We start from the raw sequence: 18,116 nt of genomic DNA, 5'->3' as shown, positions 1-18,116 counted from the left end.
GACAACCAATTGATGCCAACAACAAGATATGTCAAATTCTGGCATTATCTGACCAGGATTTTAAAGCAGCTGTCATAAAAACACTTCAAATATCAGTTACAGAGTCTGTTGAAACAAAATTTTTAAAATAGACCATCTCAGCAAAGAAATGAAACACAAAACAGTATCAAAAGACAATTAGAGAACTTAAAAATGCAATTACAGAATTTTTTTTAAAAAAACACCTCTTTGAATGGGCTCAATAGTAAAGTGGAGATGACAGACACTAGAATCAGGAACTTCTGGAAAGATCAACAGAATTTATCTGAACCACACAGAGAAAACTAAGAAAGAAATGAACAGAGCCTAGGCACCTATAAAATGAAAAAAAAAAAAAAAAATCCAACATTGGCATCACACACGTTCCTCGAATGAGTGCAAGTAAAACTGAGGCAATCTGAATATGACTGGCATATGTTATCAATGTCAATATCCTGGTTGTGATATTATTCTATAGTTTTGCAAAATGTTACCATTGGAAAAAACTGGGTGAAGGGCCAACAGGATCTCTTTGTATTATTTATTACAACTGCATGTAAATCTATAATTATGTCAATAAAATTTTTCAATTAAAAGCTCACCAGCTGCACCCTGGCCACTTTGGCTCAGTGATTAGAGCATTGGCCCCCAAACCAAAGGGTCTCAGGTTCAATTCCTGGTCAAGGGCGGGTAGATCCCCAGTAGGGGCGTGTGTTGGAGGCAACCAATGGATATGTCTTTCTCACGTTGATGTTTCTCGCTATTTCTCCCTTCCACTCTCTTTCAAGAAATCAATGGAAAAATTATCCTCAGTCAAGGATTAAAAAAGAAAGAGAAGAGCACCAGCTGCAATGTGGAGAATGAACAGCAAATGCTGGAGGAGAAGCAAGCCTCGGGAAGAATACCATGAGTTCAGGTTTGGATACTGGCCATTTGAGTGTCTGAATATTGTTTTACTTTAAAGAATATTAGGCTTTGTTCTGGTAAGCAGGTAAGCTAATTATACAGGTCAATTTGATACTTTCAAGGCCTATTTTAATTTTTGCTACAATAGATGTAAATTAGCCTTTTATTCTGGGAATTGTTCAATATCACTACTAAGTTATGACCTGTCTCAGTATCTGTTGAGTGGCTCAGTTGATTACTGTGCACTACATTGGCTACTGAGGACTGGCTAATTGAAGTTTCCACATCTCTTCATCCAGTAAGAGCTCTGAGTATTATTCCGTTTACAACTACCCAGTCTTCCTTGGCCTGCCTCACGAAGGTTCATTTACACATGCATGGTCAAGGAGACCTCCTATTCAGATATCTGGGGCTGTTTTTCTGCATAGCTCCCTATTCTCCAAGGTTCGGCCTGACAACCTTGGCCTCCCCAGATTCTCAATTCAGTCAGGGTGCTGGGCTCTGCTTCCATCATCCCTCCTGCATCCACAGCCTGGGGACTGCCTCTAATAAAATATCTGGGATGGTTGTAAAGCTTACCTTTTGGTTTCCTTCCCTTGGGAATTATGATCCATACTGTGTGTAGTCTCATGTCTGAATACAATTGTTTTCTATATTTTGGCCAGTTTCCTAGTTGTTTCTAGTGGGAGAATAAGTCTGATCTTTGTTATTCCACTGTGACTGAAAGCAGTCGTCCCGAAATTATTTTATAAATTCCTGTTCTAGAATATACCAGGTATCTGCTATAATAAAAGCGTAATATGTTAACTAGACCGGACAGCCGGACGATCTTCCGGATGAAGCCAGAGCTGGGAAGGCTGAGGCAAGCCGCCACAGCTGCGAGGGCCGAGCCCCTTGCATGAATTCCGTGCATCAGGCCTCTAGTATATACCATAACATGTAATATTAGTGAGCCTAAAAAAAGGAATGAAATTCTGATACATGCTATAACATGGATAAATCTTGAGGCCATTATTCTAAGTATATAAGGCAATCACAAAAAGACATACTGTATGATTCCACTAATATAAAGTACCTAGAATAGACAAAATCAGAGACAAAGTAGAATGGTGGTTACCACTGACTGGCAGAGGGGGAATGGGGAATTTTTGTTTAATGGGTATCGAGTTGCAGTTGTGCAACATGGACCCAGTTCCAAGAATTGGTTATACATAATGTGAATGTTCTTTACTCTACTGAACTATACACTTAAAATGATTAGGATGGTAAATTTTTTTATGTATTTTTGCCATAATTAAAAAAAAATAAATAAAACAGTGAACACTTAGTGTTCCACTCACTTCACATTTAATCTGCCCAACAACCCCTTGTGGTTTAGGTGCAATGATCTTCATTTTACAGATGAGGAAACTCAGGCACATAGATAGAACATATTTTTTAAAAAGAATCCCTTTGTACCTTAAACCACAATATTTTTTGTAAAAGAGTTGGCAAACCGCCAGCCAAAGACCCCGTTAAGACATTAAGACATTGTGGCCCATTCTGGCTGGCTTGGCTCAGTGAATGGAGTGAATGGTCCCGTGTTCGATTCCAGTTGGGGGCACATGCCTGGGTTGCAGGCTCTATCCCCAATGTGGGGCATGCGGGAGGCAGCTGATCAATGATTCTCTCTCATCATTGATGTTTCTATCTCTCTCTCCCTCTCCCTTCCTCTCTGAAATCAATAAAAATATATTTTTTAAAAAAGACATTGTGGCCCACCTTTGTTTCCTCTTGCTATTGTCTCAGGTTCTGTTCATCCAAAAGCCTTCAGCAGCCTCAGAATTCTGGAAAGAAATCTAGTCAGCCTAAACATAAGTGCTACAATTTCATGATTACTATAAGATAGACTAATTCATATCCTATCTAATAAAGATAGAATATGCAAATTGACTGTCACTCTGCAACCAAGATTGTGGTGCCCAGAGCCAATAAGGAGGGAATATGCAAATTGACACAACAAAGATGGCAGTGGCCGGGCCAGGACCCTGGTGGAACCCCCCTGTCCCGGCCACTCCAGGCCTCTAGGCAGTGCGTGCACAGGTGCAGAGCAGCCAGGGTGGGACGCCTGCTATGGGGGGGGGGGGGGGGGGGTAGGGCGAAGGGTGGAGGGAGCTACAGGAGGGCGGCAGGGCCAGAGCGAAGACAGAAGGTGGCGGCCAGAGCAAAGGCCCGGGTCCCAAGTGCCAGAGGGAAGCTGGTGCCAGCAGCCAGGGGAAGGAAGGCCTATTCTTGCATGAATCTTTGTGCATCAGGCCTCTAGTACATATATAAACAAATATGCTTACACGACTCTTCTGCTGAATAATATTGTAATAACTATGTCTGGTGCCAGGTTGGGACTAGGCTTATCGTGATGATCATTTTGTAACATATATACATGTCTAATTACTATGTTTTACACCTGAAACTAATACAATATTGTATATCAACTATAATTTAAAAACATAAAATTAATTGTTCGGCAATATAGAAAAGCTGCTGGGGGGAGGGGTTAAAAAAACTGGTTAGTGATGTTTTGCTGCTCTCTGCTGGACTGTTTGTGTATATGCTCCTGAGGGTCTGTGTTTTTTTGCAAAAAATAAGGAGATTATGAAGTGCCAAATTAGTCCAGTGTTAGATTATTTTCTCAGAGCCTTAAGCTTCAAGGAGGTGTCTTAGATATTCTGCAAGTGCTTGATTTCAAATTTTATTTTTAAACACATTTAAATTATTTTTTACTTTAAAAACAATATTGTACATTTAAATGTTACAGAGCCAATTTTGACACACCAGATACTGCCTGAAACTAGTCTTAGAATGGAAAAAGAGTATCTTAAGCCATTCACTGTGAGAGCAGGCAGGAAGTGATGGATTACAAAGTACTTTATAGGAATTCAATGGTGACTTCCTGGATATAAGAAATTACAAAGTGGAAAAGGTCAAATGTGACTATGAAGTTTGGAATCCGCCTGGTTAATGTCACAAAAGAAAGAGGCAAATCAGAAGGAAAGTTGGTGGTTGGGTGAAGTGATGAGGAGAAGATTAAGTTACGTACATCTTTTTTCCCTTAGTAAGTGAGTTTTCTATATTATAGTGCTCAGCTATACATGCTAAAGGCCAATATAACCCCAAAATATATTGAGTTCATACATCTTTGCTAAATGGGATATTTTTTAGACAATAAACTGCTTACATGTTCAAATGCAAGTAATTTATTTCACTGTGACTTGGCTTATTGTTACTGAATAAATCAACTAATAATTTTTAAAAGAAAGAAAGAAATCTGAAGACATTCAGTCTTCTCATTATCACTCCATTTCAAACCCTGTGGTCCTCTGTTAAATAATTTCAATAGGAAAAATACCTATAATGCTTTACAGGGGATTAAAAATTGTGAACTATTATATGTCTTCTGCATCTGAATTACGAATTGGAAGCATTTCCATTCTTTATATGGTTTATTTTGAAACACCTGGCAGCATCATTTCATGGTTTACTATTTGGTCTTTTCAGAGAATTTAAATTACTGACACATTTAAAACAGGATTGTGGTGGGAAGGAGGACAGTAATTGCTTTCTTCAGTAGCTATTATTGATTTCTTCCATCTCTTTCCTTCTTCCCTTTGAAATTCTCTTACGCTGTAACACAGCCTTGTTTGTGTCTAGGCTGACAATGACCAAGAATAGTGAAGTCCCAAGCCATCTCTTGCCTAGATTTTTGCAACAGTCTCCTAACTGGTCTTCTTGCTTTCAGGTTATATCCCTAAAACCCACCTTCTATAACAGAAACCAGAATGATTGGTCTAAAATGCACATCTGATTGAATCAGCCTCTACATAAAGTCTTTATTTTTACTTTTATTTTTGTTTTGGTAACAAGGAAATATTTATTAGTACTTAATTACTTTAAAATATATTTTTTAAATTTATTTTGGGGGGGAGGGGGTAGAGAGAGAGAGCGAGTGAGCGTGAGCGCACTGGGGATTGAGCCTACAACCCAGGCATGTGCCCTTGACCGGAATCGAACCTGGGACCCTTCAGTACGCAGGCTTCTGCTCTCTCCACTGAGCCAAACAGTTAGGGCTAGCAGGCTAATTAAGTTGAGAATTTTGTATGGCCCATAAATGATGTCATAAATACCCAAATGGCCCTTGGCATAAAAAAGGTTCCCACCCCTGTTGTAAAGGTAATGTGTGATATGGACCCAACATCCACCATCATACGTATAAACGGAACCTTAGGTAACACTTGCTGGGTGCAGTGAAGCATGGTAGCAATCATCTTGGGTAGAAACTGCAGTTTAACTTTAACCCTGCTGTTTTGGCTTCTGTACTTATTTGGCTTGCTAAAACAATAGAAAAGTTACTATGATTTTCTGAACTTAAGTATGCTATCCCAATCGATTGAATACTCCATTGTTGGTGGTTTGAATATCCCCTTGATTGTGATCTTACTGGTCATCGAAACACATTCTTCTGTACCTGAAGACCAGGACTCTAAATTGCCTCAGGGGCTCCAGATAATGTGTTTTGGTTGACTCAGTGGTCCAAAGACTAGGACAGCACAATTACTCTAAATTGCCTCAGTGGCACCAGATAACGTGTTTCGGTTGATTCAGTGATCCAAAGACCCAAAACTATAATTAATCCTTGTAGATAACTAACTTGCTCAGTTTTGCTTCTGTAACTGCTTTGTGCAAACCAGGTTCCTCATTCCAAACCCAAAGATGTAATCGATACCTTTGTGATATTCTGCCTCTATAAGCCTGATGATGCCAGCATTTTGAGGCTACGAGTGTTATTGCCCCCTCGTAGCTGCCGGCTTTTGAATAAATGACTCCATAATTCGACTTCTTGATTGAGGTGTCCTTTGTGCGATTTGTGGTTACACTACAACAGCGGCACTGTTTCTAAATTCACTCATTCCCTTGTTTATCTGGGTACTATCTAAGAGATAGGATTTGTTATTACTTGTATTCTGGCTGTGTCTCTAGGAAAAGCAACCACTTGACTGTTGAATTTTTAAGTCTGTTTTTTCATCTTTTCTGCCTGGAAAAACCTGTTGTCTCCTGATGCAGCCTCTTGGGCATGGATGAACTGAGGGGTACAGTGGGAAAATGAAAATGTAATACTATTATCCATTTGCCAGGGAATGTACTTCACCACCTTAAACAGAAAAGGTGGCTTTACTTACCTGATTTTTAAAACTGGGTGACATGGGACCTTAAATCACCTCCACGCCTTTTATTTGCCTATGGTTTTTCTGGACTCTCGTAAAAGGAAATGAAGTTAAAAAAAAAAAAAAAGAAAAAAAGCCAGACGTTCTGAGGCCTGATTTTCCCTCTTTTGAGTACAGAACTTTAGTCCAGACCCTCCTGAGTTGTCTGGTTTTTTAAACAGGAAGACCGTTACTTCCTTAGTATTAAGACATTCCCTGTTCTGTGAGGAATTTTTGTTTGTAAGGGGTGTGCGCATTCCTTCTCTGACCCTTCTCTCCGAACACAAGAAGCTGCTTGCTGTAAGGCTGTGCCCCAAGGTTGCAATTTAACCAGCAGCCTGAAGAGAGTGCTGCTGCGCCAGAGTGGACTTATCCTAAAGACATGGAGGCAGAGAGGGCCATGCTGTTGGCCAAAAAGGTGGCTGATCACACCATCCTCACTGCCTGATGTCTTTCACGCAACAGTAAGTTTTATTAACCAGAACCTACTCGCCTATGTGGGAAACTTGGAAATGAGATGGACTGAGTGGGTGGATGGCTGCAAAAAACATGTCTGGTTAAAACTTGATATGGTGACAGCAGTTAGCTGCCTTCCATGGAAGGGGAGCCATGACCATTTAAACAAAGTTCTTGGAGGAGAAAAGCACAAGATAATAGCTGTTTATTTCTCACTGTTTTAAAGATGATGTTTTAAGCTGGTGGCCCATTTAGAAATCTCTGCATTAATAAACTTGAATGAAAATGTCAGCTTACACATATTTGAACAAGCTTCCTCCCATCCTCTAAATCCATCTATACATTGTGCCGTTATTTCTGCTGTATAGGTCTCCATTTGAAAATTACAGTTAAAGGCAGATTGTAAGGCAAAAGAAAAAAAAAAACACTTTCTGTTTTTGTTTAAAAAACACACACACAAACTCTACCTAAAGTCTTTAAATTCTTACCTCTTATCTTTTCAAGCAGGAGATATGTCAGGTCTGTGGTTCAGCTCAGTTTGCCTCTCAACTTCTTGCCTCACCCTGTACATCACAGGACCAGCTGTGCTTCCCTGCAGCATAAATCTGTTTGCTTCTCACAGTGGTATCTTTATTCTTTTATTGTCCTCTCTACCTAGATTCCTATCATGCTCCCTTCCACTTAAACTTCTCTGGCCTTTGCTAACTCCGAGTCTCTACTAGATGGCCTCCTTTGCCTGATTGTCTTTTCAGGCAGGATATATGTCTGTCTTTAATTCCTGCATCAGTTACAGTTCTGGCAAGCACAAGTTGATCAATAAGTAATTGCTAACTAAACAAGTTGAATAAATGAGTACCAGTAGCATTGGTGTAGTAATCTCCAAGTTGTGGTGTCCCAGTATGAGGGCATAAGGCATTCTCCTGTCTCGTAAGTGTCCTAGGTTACTGTAGATAGGCTGTGGTTGGAGGTTATTTGAGGCATTGAGACAGACTTGTATGGTACTAGAGGCCCGGTGCACAAAATTTGTGCATTGAGGGACGGGGGTGTCCCTCAGCCCGGCCGGCACCCTCTCCAATCTGGGACTGCTGGCTCCTAACCGCTCGCCTGCCTGCCGCCTGATCACCCCCTAACTGCTCCCCTACCAGCCTGATTGACACCTAACTGCCCCCCTGCCAGCCCGATTGCCCCCAACCACCCTCCCTGCAGGCCTGGTCACCCCCAACTGCCCTCCCCTGCTGGCCTGATCTCACCCCCAACTGCCCTCCCCTGCTGACCATCTTGTGGCGACCATCTTGTGGTGGCCATCTTGTGACAATGTGGGGGCAGCCATCTTGTGGTGGCCATCTTGTGGCAGCCATCTTGTGATGACATGGGGGCAGCCATCTTGTGACGACATTGTGCGATGCCACCTAGGCTTTTATTATATAGGATTATATTTAAAAAAAAACACACGACACATAAAACTTGCAATTTGACTCTATTTCAGACCTCTTTAGGTAGGAAATAGGGATGTGGAATTTTGCTTGAATAATTTCTGAAGCTTAAATATTTAGGACAACTTATGTGCAATTCTACAACAATCTAAATTCTAATATGCTTTTTATAGAAATAGCATCTTCACACTTATGTAGAGTATAAAATACTTGTAAAATTTGACAGTCTTAAATATCTTACATTGTTATTATTTTTACAGGAAACATAAACTCAACTAAGGTCATAGGACCTATGATTACAGACTGACTAAAAGAGTGAAGAGTTCATTCACATTTAAAGAAAGAAGCAGCACATAACGGTGAGTGTAACTGATCGACATCTCTGTTAGGAATGTGTATAAATATCTTCTAAAGGAATTATGGAGTTATATTAATACTATTTTTATTAAAGAAATATATACAAATAGTATTTTATATTTAATATATGTTTTGAGTTTTTAAGAAATAAAGCAAGACTGATTTTTTTAACATTATTAGCAAGCATATTCTGTCCCAAGAGAATATGATTCTCAAGAGAATGGCACAAACCACATGTAGAATTTCTCTAGATATGTAACCAAACACCATATTGTCTTCAATTAGATAAATGTCTGGTGTTATGTTTCTATAATTTATGTAAATTGCAACCATAGACCTATAATTACCCTATTTAAACTTGGCTGGTTCCCCAAAGACTTCTTAGAAGAAAACTTAAAATAGTAATTAGTTGCCTATCTTTTCAGAACCACTGGGGGTTACTGATATTCTAGGTTGTAATTTTTGTAAGTATCTATTTTTGCATATTTCTCCTAGCCAGGAATATTTTTACATTAAGTGGGAAGATAATTGAGAAAAACATGTTTTTGTATGCATTCATTGGTTGCTTCCTGTATGTGCCTTGACCAGAGATTGAACCCACAACCTTGGTGTATCAGGAAGAGGCTCTAATCAACTGAGCTACCTGGCCAGGGCTAATTAAGGTCCTTTAAAAATCAGTATTTACTATGTAGCAAGAGGTCATGTCAGCTATACCTTTTATTATTGGGCTTTTATGCATTGTGGAGAAAATATCCAAAGTTAAAGTCTGAGTAGCTTTCTGGTCCTATGAAGCACCAAATAATAAAGCAATAACCTGAGTCATGTGACATAAAAGGGAAGTAAATTTTCAGTCCAGGTGTTAGTCAGTCAAGGAAACTGGAAGACTGATTTAATTCTGTCTGTCCACAAATTACATACAAATCCTAGGTGCCTTAGGAAAAAAGTGAAAATGAAGTGTGTTGGTGGGAAGTTTCCTATTCACTGAGAATAATAGAGGGACAAACAGGGGAGGAGAAGAGATACATAGAGGAGTGATTAAAAAGTATTAGTGCTGTAACTTCATAATTTATCTTTATTTCTCTTGCGAGCCTTGATTAACAAATTAGAGATCCCAGAGACCTACAAGCAAATGTAGTTGCAAGAGACTGAAATTGGATAAGGAGATGTAAATTTGAGTCCTGTCCATCACTTACTAGTATAGTGGTGTTTCCTTCAGCAAGACAGTTGAGCTACCATTTCCTTCTCTGCTAAAAGTGGCAATATTTCTCTGGCAACTGCTGTGAAGATTAAATCAGGTGATGGGAGCACCAGACTATAAACCCAGGGGCAGGATGAATGTTACTTTAGTTGGTTTCCCAGAAGCCCACTCTGGGGTCTGGTAGCAGATAGAGTCCTTAAGAAATATTTGTTGTGAGAATAAAGAAAGCATATGATAAATTATATGGAGGTATTCAAATGTTCTTTCTGTAGTATTACTCCTTTCCCTCCAATTTATTCACTCCTCTTAATTGAGTGATGAGACGTTATCCTTCTGAAAACATGAATTCCTATACAAGTTTCTTTTGCCCTCCTTTATTATAAAAACATAAAACCTAAGACACTTTTTTTTCCACATATTTTACCACTCTTTGCACTTTTGTAGTGTACCACTTCCTCTTGAGCATTTTTTTCTCTTTGTGCACCAACCTCCTTCTTAGAAAACTCCACAAACACAATGTGAAGTTAGTATAAACCTGAGTCTTTCTTCAGGTGGAAATGGCAGTAGTGTAAATGATCTTGTAACTAGGCCTATATTGGTCAACCAGCTGATATAACACAATGATCACTTCCAAAAGTTAAATCCTTTTGATTTTCAACAAGTCTTGAATTTGGCAAAGGAAATTTACTTGTCTTCTCAAATTCAGTAAAAGGCACTTTGAATTTGTATAAATCATTTAAAGAGCGATGGTAGATACACCCTAATTTATATTTTGGGTAAATCTAGATTCCCATATAATGAAGCCAGTTTGTTTAAAGCAAGATAAACCTGTAAATACTTAATAGGATAAACCCAAATCAGGTTATATAAGTGATTGTCTTACCAGAAAATACCAGAGAGCCACTGTGTTGTCCTCAGCAGTCAAAACATATTTAGTAAATATATACTGTGTTCCAGTATATATTTACTGTCAGGCTTTGGGAATACTGTGGTAAGTAAACCAAGACATCTCCCCTCAGCCCATGAAGTGGGGCATAAGGTCTAGTGAGAGAGAGAGATTTAAATTAAATAATTCCACAAAGGAGGGAGTAGTCACAGATTGAGTGGGATGTGAATAGTCTGGGTGAAAGGAACAAGGTTCTATGAGAACACCCCAGAGGGGAACCCAAGCTAGAACAGAAGTGGGTTGATCAAGGAAGCTTACACAAGGACGTGAACCTTAAACCAAAGGAAATGCAGGAGCTAATGGGGAGGAAGAAAGTGAGGAGAGCATAGTACACTGGGGAAATAGCATGTGCTAAGGTTGACCATGTGGCCAGCGGAGCTCAGCAAGTGTGCCAGACTGAGGAAGCACCAAGAAGGAGTTTAGGGAAGAGGAGTGGACAGAGAAAGGTCAACCAGGGCCAGAGTCAGCAGGGCTCTAAAAGTCATATGAAGAATTCTTATCTTTATTATCCCTTGAATTAGAGGCCTGGTGCATGAAATTCATGCACTTGGGGGGGAGGGGTGTCCCTCAGACCAGCCTGTGTCCTCCACAATCCGGGAGCCCTTGGGGGATGTCCGGAGAGCAGGCCTAAGCTGGCAGTTGGACATCCTTAGAGCTGCTGCGGAGGCGGGAGAGTCTCCCGCCACTGCCGCTGCGTTCGCCAGCCTGTGAGCCCGGCTTCTGGCTGAGCAGTGCTCCCACAGGGGGAGTGCACTGACCACCAAGGGGAAGCTCCTGTGTTGAGCGGCTGCCCCCTGGTGGTCAGTGTGCATCATAGTGACCAGTCTTTCTGCCGTTGGGTCGATTTGCATATTAGCCTTTTATTATATAGGATAATGAGAACCTGTAGAGGAGTTTTGTTTCATTTTGCTTATGTTGTTGTTTAATTGAATAACTTCACATAGTAAAATGCATATCTCTTAAGGGTACAGTTCAATAAAAATTAAATATGTATACACTGTCTCTGTTACATCACCTAGATCAAGATATAGAACATTTCCATAATTTCAGAAAGTTCTTTCATGTCCCCTTTGAGTCAATATACCACCCCCTCTCCCAACAAGGGAACCACTATTCTTTTATTACCATAGATTATTTCTGTCTGGCCTTGAACTCATAGGAATGGAATCATACCGTATATAATATTGTGTCTGGTTTATTTCATTTAACATTATGCCTGTAAGATTCATCCATGGCATTACATGTAACCGAAGATTTAGAAGAGTTTGACTCAACAAGGAAACAAAAATGTAAACCTTAGTCACAGCTCTTAACTACTGGATTTAGTGGAGATTTGTAGTTATCAGATCAGCTGGCATAGTAGTTTAAGGGATACTTGCATACTTGCTCATCCCTAACTATATTCTTATTTTCAACTTAGGGTTCTTTTTCTGTGAACTTCATCCCAGACTGTTGCCAAAATAAAAGCGTCTTTCTTATACTTTCTTAGGACAAATTCAAGAAATATCTGCTCAATGAGATTATTGTTTTAGCTTAAGCATAATGGAAGGAATGGCAATTTCATATTTTTAAATGCATCTGAATAGGCAATGAAATTGTAGGCTTATAATACTGTCTTTATTCATACAATGACCAGACTAATTAATCTCTAAGATCCTTAAAGTTTATGAATTGGATCTATTAGTGGTGGTTTTGTTGATTGGCCTCTATTATCTTTCCCTAGAGCTGCATTTCAATGAAAATGTCGAGAGAAAAGAAAGAAAGCGGCTTCCTAGCTGTGTGACCTTGAAGGTTTGAAGATTCAGGTATTTGTGAGCATCAGATAACATCTTTTACCTAAAAAAACAAAACAAAACATAACAAAAATACCCCACATGAAATTGCTTTGCAAATGTTAAGGATTGTTGTTACTATCAATTCTTATTAGTGACTTTATTCACTTCCAAGGTACATTATTAATGCTTTTGTTTTACTATGTGTGAATCCTTTAACTCTGATTATATATTTACTTAATTGCTATGATTAGCATGTGGAAGTCTATAATTCCTCTGTATAGAAACATATGGGAGCTTCCAGTCAAGATATCAAAATTACAACTAAACTACAGAACAACCATCATTCAGAACCACCTGAAATCTGGCTGAATGGAAGTCCTACAACTATAGAATTAAAGAAGAGACCACATTGAGAGTGGTAGGAGGGGCAGAGACACAGAATGGGCTGGTCATACCTCCATATTATATGAAATGTTAAAAGGTCTTCTTTAAGAAGAAGAAAAAAGATAAAAAATATGAACACCAAAATGGCAATAAATACATATCTATCAACAATTGAATCTAGAAAACAAAATGAACAAGCAGAACAGAAATAGACTCATAGATTCAGAGAACATTTTGACAGTTGCCAGATGGGAGGGTTTGAGGGGATGGGTAAAAAAGGTAAAGGGATTAAGAAGTACAAACTGGTTGTTACAGAATAGTCAGGGGGATGTAAAATACAGTATAGGGAATATAGTCAATAATATTCTAATAACTATATATGGTGTCAGATGGGTGTGAAATTATTAGGATGATCACTTAGTAAGTAATGTAATGTCTAATCACTGTGTTGTACACCTGAAACTAATAGAATAATGTATGTAAACTGTAATTGAAAAAAATTTCAAATTATTTTAAAAAAGAAACATAGCCCTAGCTGGTTTGGCTCAGTGGATAGAGAATGGGCCTGCAGACTGAAGGGTCCCAGATTTGATTCTGGCCAAGGGCACATGCCCAGGGTTGCAGGCTCGATCCCCACTAGGGGGCGTGAAGGAGGCAGCCGATCCGTGATTCTCTCTCATCATTGGTGTTTCTATCTCTCCCTCTCCCTTCCTCTCTGAAATCAATAAAAATATATTAAAGAAAAAACAAAACATAAAATTATTGTATTGGCTTTCTGGATGATTATTAAGATATTACTGTTTCACTCTTGTATGAACAGGGTTTTAAAAAATCTTTTGCTTTAAAGTATGAAAGGATATAAAGTGAAAGTCTCTCCCACTTGTCTTCCAGACCATTCCCTTTCCTCAGGCAACCAATTTGCTAGTTACTTTTGTAGCCTTCCACAAAAGTTTTATACAAATAAGTGCATATACTTAACTACATTTCCCTTTCAGGGTACAGATGCTAACATTCTATTCTTTTTTTTTTTTGCACATAATGAGCTTCTTTATCAGAAAAAAAAAGTACCTACTTCATAGAGTTATGTGAAAATTAAATAAAGTTAACATATGTAAAGCACTTAAAAAAATGCCAGGCATGTTGTAACCTCTATGTTAATTTTGTTGTTGTTAATCCTCACCCAAGGGTGGTTTTTTTTCCCATTGATTTTTAAAGAGAGTAGAGGTGGGGGGCGGGAGGGAGGCCTCCATGGGGCGCCCCTGCACTCCTAGGGCATTTCTACTGCTGCACCAAGAGGATGCCCATCTTCTGTGGACTTGGAATTCCTGAGAGATGCATTTATGAACAACTGGTAATAATTTCTTAAATCCTACCTCTTCATTTTCCTTTGTGTTGCGTTTTGGAACATCCAAACACCATGAACATGAACAACGTTAGTAATGAAGAGTTTGACTGCCATTTCCTCAATGAGGGCTTTACTGCCCAGGACCTTCTAGACCAAAAAATTGATGAAGTCTCTTCTTCCAGTGATAAGGATGCCTTCTCTGTTGCAGATCTGGGAGACATTCTAAAGAAACATCTGAAGTGGTTAAAAGCTCTTCCTCGGTATACCCCTTTTACGCAGTCAAATGCAGTGATAGCAGAACCATAGTGAAGACTCCAGCTGTCATCGGGATGAGATTTGACTATGCCAGCAAGACTGAAATACAATTAGTGCAGAGTCTTGGGGTGCCTCCAGGGAGGATTATCTATGCAAATCTTTGTAAACAAGTGTTTCTGATTAAATATGATGCCACTAATGGAATCCAGATGATGACTTTTGATAGTGAAGTTGAGTTGATGAAAGTTGCCAGCTCACATCCAAAGGTAAAGTTGGTTTTACGGATTGCGAAGCAGTCCGTGGTCTCAGTGTTAAAATTTGATGCCATACTTTAAAACCAGCAAGCTTCTTTTTGGAACAGGCAAAAGAGCTAAATATTGATGTCATTGGTGTCAGCTTCCACATGGGAAGTGGCTGTACTGACCCTGAGATCCTCATGCAGGCCATCTCTGATGCCCACTGTGTCTTTGACATGGAAGCTGAGGTTGGTTTCAACATGTATCTGCTGGATATTGGTGGTGGCTTTCCTGGATCTGAGTACAGTAATCAACCCAGTATTTTACAACAGACTCGGGAGTGACACTCATAGCTGAGCCAGGCAGATACTATGTTGCATCAGCTTTCACGTTTGCAGTTAATATAATTGCCAAAAAACTGGTATTAAAGGAACAAACAGGCTCTGATGATGAAGATGAATTAAGTGAAAAAACCTTTTTGTATTACATGAGTGATGGAGTATATGGATCATTTAATTGCATCTTCTATGATCATGGTCACATGAAGCGCCTTCTGCAGAAGAGTCCCAAACCAGATGAGAGGTATTCTTCATCCAGCATGTGGGACCAACCTGTGACAGCCTCGATTGCATTGTGGAGCGCTGCGGCTTACCCAAGATGCATGTGGGGGGACTGGATGCTCTTTGAAAACATGGGTGCTTACACCATTGCTGCTGCTTCTATTTTCTTTTTTTTTTTTTAATATATTTTATTGATTTTTCACAGAGAGGAAGGGAGAGGAATAGAGAGCTAGAAACATCGATGAGAGAGAGACATCGACCAGCCGCCTCCTGCACACCCCCCACTGGGGATGTGCCCGCAACCAATGTACATGCCCCCGACCGGAATCGAACCTGGGACCCTCCAGTCCACAGACCAATGCTCTATCCACTGAGCCAGACCGGTTTTGGCTGCTGCTTCTATTTTCAATGGATTCCAGAGGCAGACCATCTACTATGTGATGTCAGGGTCGGCATGGCAACTGATGTGGCAAGTCCAGAATGACTTCCAGCCCGAGGTGGAGAAGCAGAAACGCCAGTGCTCTGCTTGTGTCTGGTGGCTGGGAGAGTGGGATTTCAGCTCCTGTTAATGTGTAGATGCCATTCTTGAAGCTGTTATGCAAGTGTAACTTGACTTAAGGGACTTGGGGGGGGGGGAACCATTTAATTTAATTATTGATAATTTTGAAATGTCTTTTAAAGTGGGGTTGGCACAGATGGAACAAGGTGGAAGGCTTAGGTGACAGGGTCACCCTTATCTGTGTTCCTATGGAAACTATTTGAATATTTGTTTTATATGGATTTTTATTCATTTTTAAACATGCTATTGCAGAGTGCCCCTTAGCTGCTGGGCAAACATTTGTAGCTTGTACATTGGCAGAACAGGCCAGAGGCTTAGTGTTGTGACCTGTTTTAACAACAAAGTACCTTGAAAATTAAAAAAAATAAACATTTATTTTTATTGATTTCAGAGAGGAAGGGAGAAGGAGAGATAGAAACATCAATTATGAGAGAGAATCACTGATTGGCTGTCTCCTGCACAACCCACACTGGGGATCGAGCCTAAAATCTGGGCATGTGCCCTGACTGGAATCAAACTGTGACCTCCTGGTTCATAAGTCGACACTCAACCACTGAACCACACCGGCTAGGCTCTATATTAGTTTTTTATTGCTGTGTAACAAATCCAAAACGTTAGTGGCTTAAAGCAATATCCATGTATTACCTCAGTTTCTATATGTCAGAGTCTGGGTATGGCTTAGCTGGTTTCTGTGCCTGGGTCTCACAACGGTGACATCATTGTGTCAGCTGGGCTGCTTTCTCACCTGTACACTCAGCAGGAAAGAATTTTCTTCTAAGTGCTCTCAAGTTGTTGGCAGCTGTAGAATTCATGGCAGCTTGCTTCTTCAAAGCCGATGGGAGAGTCTGCTGCTTGGAGTATCTCCTCAGGGAATGCATATGTTCTCTGTTTTTTAAAAAATTGAGATATAATCCATATATTATAAAATCTATCCTTTTAAACTGTATAATTTGTGGGGTTTAGTATATTCACAAAGTTGTGCAACTAACAGCATATCTAGTTCCAGAATATTTTCATCACCCCAAAAGGTAATCCTATAATTAATTAGCAGTCTATCTTCATTCTCTCCTCTCCCCAGCCCCTGGTAACCACCTATCTTCTATTCTTATGAATTTGCCTATTTTCAACTTTCATATGAATGGAATCATACAATATATGACTTTTTGTATCTGGTTTTTCTCTTAACATAATATTTTCAAGGTTCTTCCACATGGTAGCATGTATCAATATTTCATTGCTTTATATGGCTGTATTCCATTGTATGGATATACCCTATGATAGATATTTAGGTTGTTTCCAATCCTTTGCTATTACAAAAACTTGTCCCATTACAAACAACAGTGGATATCCTTGAATAAACATTAAGAATGTGAATGAGTATGTATATCTGTATTATAATTTCTAGAAGTAAAATTGTGAAGTCAAAGGTTTATGCATCAGTAATACTGATATTATTGCTGAGTTATTCCATTTATATCCTGTATTTTAAAGAACTGTTTGAGGAAGTGATATGAAATGGCAAAGTGGAAAATGCATTGGGTTCTGGACTTTGTTTTGCCACTAAGAAGAGAGGTTAGCATATAGCGGTTATTAAGAGCATGGACTTTGGAGGCAGACTGCCTGGGTTAGAATCTTGGTTCTGCCATTTATAATCTAAACTACAGGCCCGTTGCACGAAGATTCTTGCAATAGGCCTTCCTTCCCCTGGCTGCCAGAACCAGTTTTCTGCCAGCACCCGGGACCCAGGCCTTCGCTCCAGCTGCTGCCTTCAGTCTTCTCCGCTCCGGCCGGAGCACCGCTCCTGTAGCTCCCTCCGCCCACCGCCTACCCCTTCATAGCAGGCGTCCCACCCTGCCCAGCCGCTCCACACCTGTGTATGCAAATTAACCCACCATTTTTGCTTTGTGGGTTAATTTGCATACTCCTGATTGGCTGGTGGGTGTTGTGGAGGTACGGTCAATTTGCATATTTCTCTTTTATTAGTGTAGATGACCTTAAGAAAGTTAAATACTCAGTTTCCTTATCTGTTAAATAGAGATAACATTAGTATTTTGTGTGGGGATTAATGAGATAATACATAAAATACTCTTATACCAGTGCTTGACATATAGAAAGTACTCAATGCATGTTAACTGTAATTATTAGTTTGCTGTGTGATCTTGGGCTGCCCTTTCCTATTTATTTTATTTTCTCCATCACCATTTGTCTCTCTCTCCCTCTCCCTTCCTCTCTGAAATCAATAAGTTTTTTAAATGAGCATCTTGTTTTAATATAGCTCAGATAATGTTTTCATCAGTATTTTTTCATGTTTTTACATGAACTGTTTACTAAAAGGAATAATTGTTTTATTACACTCATTGTCCTTCCATTTACTCAGCTGATTCAAATAGGTTGGGCAAACCATGATTAGCTTTTCCATATAGGCTGTTATTCCATACAGGGATGTTTATC

The 18,116-nt window shown here is 39.6% G+C and overlaps 1 pseudogene; it reads left to right on the top strand.

The window, feature by feature from the left end:
• The first annotated feature begins 14,127 nt into the window (after positions 1-14,127).
• On the top strand, positions 14,128-15,682 carry LOC129147173 (ornithine decarboxylase-like; annotated as a pseudogene).
• Positions 15,683-18,116: the final 2,434 nt, after the last annotated feature.

Source organism: Eptesicus fuscus, chromosome 18, assembly GCF_027574615.1.
Source record: "Eptesicus fuscus isolate TK198812 chromosome 18, DD_ASM_mEF_20220401, whole genome shotgun sequence".
Classification (NCBI taxonomy): Eukaryota; Metazoa; Chordata; class Mammalia; order Chiroptera; family Vespertilionidae; genus Eptesicus; species Eptesicus fuscus.
Note: the sequence above shows the minus strand (reverse complement) of the source record. Positions and strands in the feature narration are given on the sequence as shown.